At 48.9% G+C, this 5,817-nt stretch overlaps 1 pseudogene across 1 annotated transcript; it reads right to left on the bottom strand.

The window, feature by feature from the left end:
• Positions 1-2,215: 2,215 nt before the first annotated feature.
• On the bottom strand, positions 2,216-2,685 carry LOC108309402 (annotated as a pseudogene). Its single transcript, XR_001827312.2, has one exon. The product of XR_001827312.2 is annotated as a 40S ribosomal protein S14-like (transcript).
• Between the last annotated feature and the right edge of the window lie 3,132 nt (positions 2,686-5,817).

Here is a 5,817-nt window from a genome sequence, read left to right on the forward strand (position 1 = left end):
AAAAAAAAAAAAAAAAAAAAATTCACCTGCACTTTGGGAGCCGACCTGGGAGGATTTCTTAAGCCCAGGAGTTTGTCATCAGCCTGGGCATCATGGTGAGAACCCTGTCTCTACATAAAATTAAATTTAAAATAAAATAAGGCCAAGCACAGCGGCTCACACCTGTAATCTCAGCACTTTGGGAGGCCGAGGCAGATCACTTGAGGTCAGACATTTAAGATCAACCTTGCCAACATGGTGAAACCCTGTCTCTACTAAAAATACAAAAATCAGCCAGGCGTGGTGGTGCACGCCTGTAATCCCAGCTACTTGGGCAGCTAAGGCACAAGAATCGCTTGAACCTGGGAGGTGGAAGTTGCAGTGGGCCAAGAGTGAACTTCTGCACTCCAGCCTGGGCAACAGAGAGACTCTGTCTCAAAAAATAAAATAAAATGGAGACTCAAGAGGAGGGGCCCAGTGGAGAAGGAGGTGTCGGCCAGCAGCAGCTGCTGCCTCTCAGAGGATAGAGAAACCACCAAGAAACCAGCACCACTCCTGGAATCAGCTATGCCAGCACGCGCCAGTGTTCTGTGGTCTGGCTGACAACAGGAAACACACTGTCCCTTCTTTTATTCTCTTGCCTTGCAGTCTCCCTCAGCGTGTCCTACCAGGGTGAGGTAGGAGGGGGGAAATGCGGCTTGGGGCAGAGTTCAGAGGGTGGGATTGGGGCTGAGAGATGATGAAGGGCTAGCTGGCTCAGCCCGCCTTTGATTCCCCTCGTGTGTACACACTTCTGCACACACACGAGCTTGCATAGGATGGTGAAAAATGCCAGGTGCCGTGGCTCACACCTGAAATCTCGGCACTTTGGGAGGCCAAGGCGGGCAGATCACCTCAGGTCAGGAGTTTGAGACCAGCCTGGCCAACACGGTGAAACCCTGTCTCTACTAAAAATACAAAAAATGGCCGGGCGCGGTGGCTCAAGCCTGTAATCCCAGCACTTTGGGAGGCCGAGGCGGGTGGATCACGAGGTCAAGAGATCGAGACCATCCTGGTCAACGTAGTGAAACCCGTCTCTACTACAAATACAAAAATTCAGCTGGGCATGGTGGCGTGTGCCTGTAATCCCAGCTACTTAGGAGGCTGAGGCAGGAGAATCACTTTGAACCCAGGAGGCAGAAGTTGCAACGAGCCAAGATCGCGCCATTGCACTCCAGCCTGGGCAATAAGAGCAAAACTCTGTCTTGGAAAAAAAAAAGGATGGTGAAAAACAAATTCATGCCTCCACGGATACAACAAGATACAACTACTCTTGTATAAGCAAAACAAATCCCCCTCTCCCTCCAAAATAGACACGAAGTGCCAAATCATGGTGTCCCTGTCTCAGAGACAGTATTTCTAGGCTATGTTAATTACTCCTAATTGCCAGGCACAGTGGCTCAATCCCAGTACTTTGGGAGGCTGAGGTGGGAGGACTGCTTGGGGCCAGGAGTTCAAGACCAGGCTGGGCTACATAGTGAGGCCCATCTATATACAATTTTTTTTGTTTGTTTTTTTTTTGGGACGGAGTTTCACTTTTGTTACGCAGGCTGGAGTGCAATGGCGCGATCTCGGCTCACCGCAACCTCCACCTCCTGGGTTCAGGCAATTCTCCTGCCTCAACCTCCTCAATAGCTGGGATTACAGGCACGCGCCACCATGCCCAGCTAATTTTTGTAGTTTTAGTAGAGACGGGGTTTCACCATGTTGACCAGGATGGTCTCGATCTCTTGACCTCGTGATCCACCCGCCTCAGCCTCCCACAGTGCTGGGATTACAGGCTTGAGCCACGGCACCCGGCTACAATTTTTTTTTTAATTAGCCAGGCTAGCCAGGCGTAATGACACATGCCTGCAGTTCCAGCTACTCAGGAAGCTGAGGTGGGAGGATCACTTGAGCCCAGGATTTCAAAGCTGCAGTGAGCTATGCTCTCTAACCTGAGACACAGAGTAAGACCCTGTTTTTGTGTGTGTGTGTTTTGCTTTTGTTTTTGTTTGACAGAGTTTTGCTCTTGCCCAGGCTGGAATGCAATGGCACGATCTCGGATGCCTGCAACCTCCACCTCCCTAGTTCAAGCGATTGTCCTGCCTCAGCCTCCTGAGTAGCTGGAATTACAGGTATGTGCCACCATGCCCAGCTAATTTTTTTTTTTTCACATGAAGGCAATTTATTAACAAAATATTTTGAGAAGTCTTGTTCACAGATGACTACCATGGCGATCCCCCTGCCTGTGGGTGCTGTCAGAGGGGATGGGGGTGATGTCCTCAATCCGCCTGATATTACACCCGAACAGGCAAGGGCTCTAAGAGTCAGCTGGGCCCCAGGTCCAGGGGTCTTGGTCCTATTTCCTCCTGTGGCCCAGAGTTTGATGTGTAGGGCAGTGATACCCAGCTCCTCGCACCTCTGGGCCACATCCTGGGCAGCCAACATAGCAGCATATGGTGAGGATTCATCCCGGTCTGCCTTCACCTTCATCCCACCAGTCACACGGCAGATGATTTCTTTGCCAGAAAGATCAGTGTCATTGAAGGATGCAAAGATATGGCAGACACCAAACATGTTCTCTCCTTCAGCCACCTGAGGTCCAAGGCTGACAACCTGTTCTTCCTTCTTTTCCTTCCCCTTTTGAGGTGCCATTTCTGCACGCCATCTCCACACTCCACACCAAAAAGCTAAGTTTTGTATTTTTAGTAGAGACGGGGTTTCACCACGTTTGCCAGGATGGTCTTGATCTCCTGACCTCGTGATCTGCCCGCCTCAGCCTCCCAAAGTGCTGGGATTACAGGCGTGAGCCACTACGCCCAGCCAGACCTTGTCAAGAGGCTGAAGCAGGAGAAGCACTTGAACTCCGGGAGGCGGAGGTTACAGTGAGCCAAGATTGCACCACTGCACTCCAACCTCCAGCCTGGGTGACAGAGAGAGACTCCTTCTCAAAAGAAAAGATAAAAAGGGAAGGCCAGGCGTGGTTGCTCACGCCTGTAACCCCAACACTTTGGGAGGCCGAGGAGGGTGGATAACAAGATCAGGAGTTCAAGACCAGCCTGGTCAACATGATGAAACCCCATCTCAAAAAAAAAAAAAAAAAAAACATAGACTCCGCAGGACATAGAGAGGGAGCTTAGGGAACTGGATGAACCTGGAGGGATGGTCAGGTTTGGTCTGGGAAAACAAGAGTGGGGAGCTGGTTTGGAGTGAGAGTGAGTTCAATTCTAGGCAGGTTGAGTCAGAGGGACCTGGGTGAAGGTCTTAGGAAGACAAGCTGGGGCATAAGGCTGACCCTCAGAAGGGTGATCCCATCATGATCAACCTACAGACTCGGTACTAGGCTCTTTCAGCATTTCTACTAAAGTTCTCACTTAACCCCCCAGCAACCTGAGTGATAGAGTAAAGCAATAAGCTGGGCGCGGTGGCTCACACCTATGATCCCAGCACTTTGGGAGGCCGAGGCGGGCGGATCATGAGGTCAGGAGTTCAAGACCAGCCTGGACAACATGGTGAAACCCTGTCTCTACTAAAAATACAAAAATTAGCCAGGTGTGATGGCACACACCTGTAACCCCAGCAACTCAGGAGGCTGAGGCAGGAGAATCGCTTAAGCCTGGGAGACAGAGGCTGCAGTGAGCCTAGATCAAGCCACTGCACTCCAGCCTGGATAAGAGTGAGACTCTGTCTCAAAAAAAAGAAAGAAAGATAAAAGCAGGAGACATCAGGTCCGAGTCCCCAGCAGCACTGTTCTGAGTGTGTTCATTCACTTAATCATCACAAGCACCTTAGGAAGTTTTGGGGTTTTTTTTAATCCCCATGGTCTTCAAAGCACTTAGGAAGTATTTTTACCCCATTTTTCTGAGGAAGAGTTCTGGGCAGAAATGTGAGGTAATTTGCCCCAGGTCACACAGCTCTTGGGTGGGTTGGGGAAACTGAGGCTCAAAGGCAAAGGGGACTGGCCTTGAGGCAGATTCAGTGGTTAGGCTCCACAGCCCATGCACTTCAACAACACCAGTGTTCTTAAACTAAGAGGGTGAAACTCAACTTAGTGAGGCGTGACTCACATTACATGATGAAAACCTCCATGCATATACAAAAAGTTGGCGGGGCATGGTGGCTCACGCCTGTAATCCCAGTACTTTGGGAGGCAGGCAGATCATGAGGGCAGGAGTTCAAGACCAGCCTGACCAATATGGTGAAACCCTGTCTTTACTAAAAATACAAAAATTAGCTGGGCATGGCAGCGTGTGCCTGTAATCCCAGCTACTTGGGAGGCTAGGCAGAAGAATTGCTTGAACCCGGGAGACAGAGTTTGCAGTGAGCCAGGCTGCACTCCAGCCTGGCAACAGAGCAAGACTCCGTCTCAAAAAAAAAAAAAAAAAAAAAAAAAAAACACAAAAACAAAAAAAAAAAAAAAAAAAAACCCCTCAAAAAAAAAAAAAAAAAAAAAAAAAGCCAAATGATACTGAATTTCTGAGAATTGTGGACCACATAATTCTGACCAACATTCTCCCCGAAAAGAGCTACAAAAGGAGAGACACATACATATATATATGGGGTGTGTGTGTGTGTGCACGCTCACGTGTGTGCATGTGCATGCCGGTGAATTCTAGCAAAGAATTACAGGGCCAAGATCAGTAGAAGAAGGAAACCCAGAGAAGTGACCCAGCATTTTTTCCTTGGTGGATCTGCTGATTCTGGTAGAAGCATCTGAGAAGCTGTCAAAGCTGCTCCTGGCTCACAGGGATATGGAACAAATACTGGAGATCAGGCTGTGCCAGGGAAGGGCCCAGGTAAAGTCTCTGTGCTTAGGGATGGGATCCCCGGGAGGCAGGACAAGCTGAAATAGACCAGACCTTCGAAAGGACTGGAGTCCAGCTTTCTTTCTTTTTTTTTTTTAATTTTCCTTTTTTTGTCTGGAATATCTATTTGATTGGTATGTGGTTCGTGGAGTCCAGCTTTCAATCATCTAGTCCCTGACTGGACTAAGGTGATTTAGGACTCCTGGTGTTTCTAGCCTCCTGCCAGTAACAGTCATAAATCCATTCTGAAGGAATACAGTACCATCCTTAGCTTTGTCACCACTCTAGTTCCTTATACACAGTGTTCAGTACACAATCAACACGAACCAGGCAGAGAGAGCCAAACATTCGTGCCTCCTGATTTTAAACAATCAGAAATAGACGACACCACATATGAAAGATGCCCACCAAAAACTGAACCTGAATCCCAGCAGCTTACAGGAAACGCTGAGAAAACAGGAACAGGTGAAATGATACATGGATATCCAACCAGCCATACCCAGAAAGGAGAAACTGCAAAGGGCAAACGACTCTGTTTCTTCAACAAAAAAGTGGCAAGGGGAAATCATAGGAGACGGAGCTGTTCATATTATTTTTTGAGTTGAAGTCTTGCTGTGTCACTCAGGCTAGACTGCAATGGTGAGATCTTGGCTCACTTAAAGCTCCGCGTCCTGGGTTCAAGTGATTCTCCTGCCTCAGCCTCCCCAGCCCCTGGGACTACAGTCACACGCCACCACACCCGGCTAATTTTTGTATTCTTAGTAGAGTCGGAGTTTCACCATGTTGGCCAGACTGGTCTTGAACTCCTGATCTCAGTTGATCCACCTGCCTTGGCCTCCCAAAGTGCTGGGATTAGAGGCGTGAGCCATTGCATGTGGCCCAGTTATTTTTATCATTATTTTTGGGACAGGGTCTTACTCCGTTGCCCAGGCTAGATTGTGCACTGATACAATCTCCACTCACTGTAGCCTCAATCTCCGAGGCCCAAGCGATCCTCCCACCCCATCCTCCT

Source organism: Cebus imitator, unplaced genomic scaffold, assembly GCF_001604975.1.
Source record: "Cebus imitator isolate Cc_AM_T3 unplaced genomic scaffold, Cebus_imitator-1.0 Scaffold93, whole genome shotgun sequence".
In the NCBI taxonomy this organism is placed as follows: Eukaryota; Metazoa; Chordata; class Mammalia; order Primates; family Cebidae; genus Cebus; species Cebus imitator.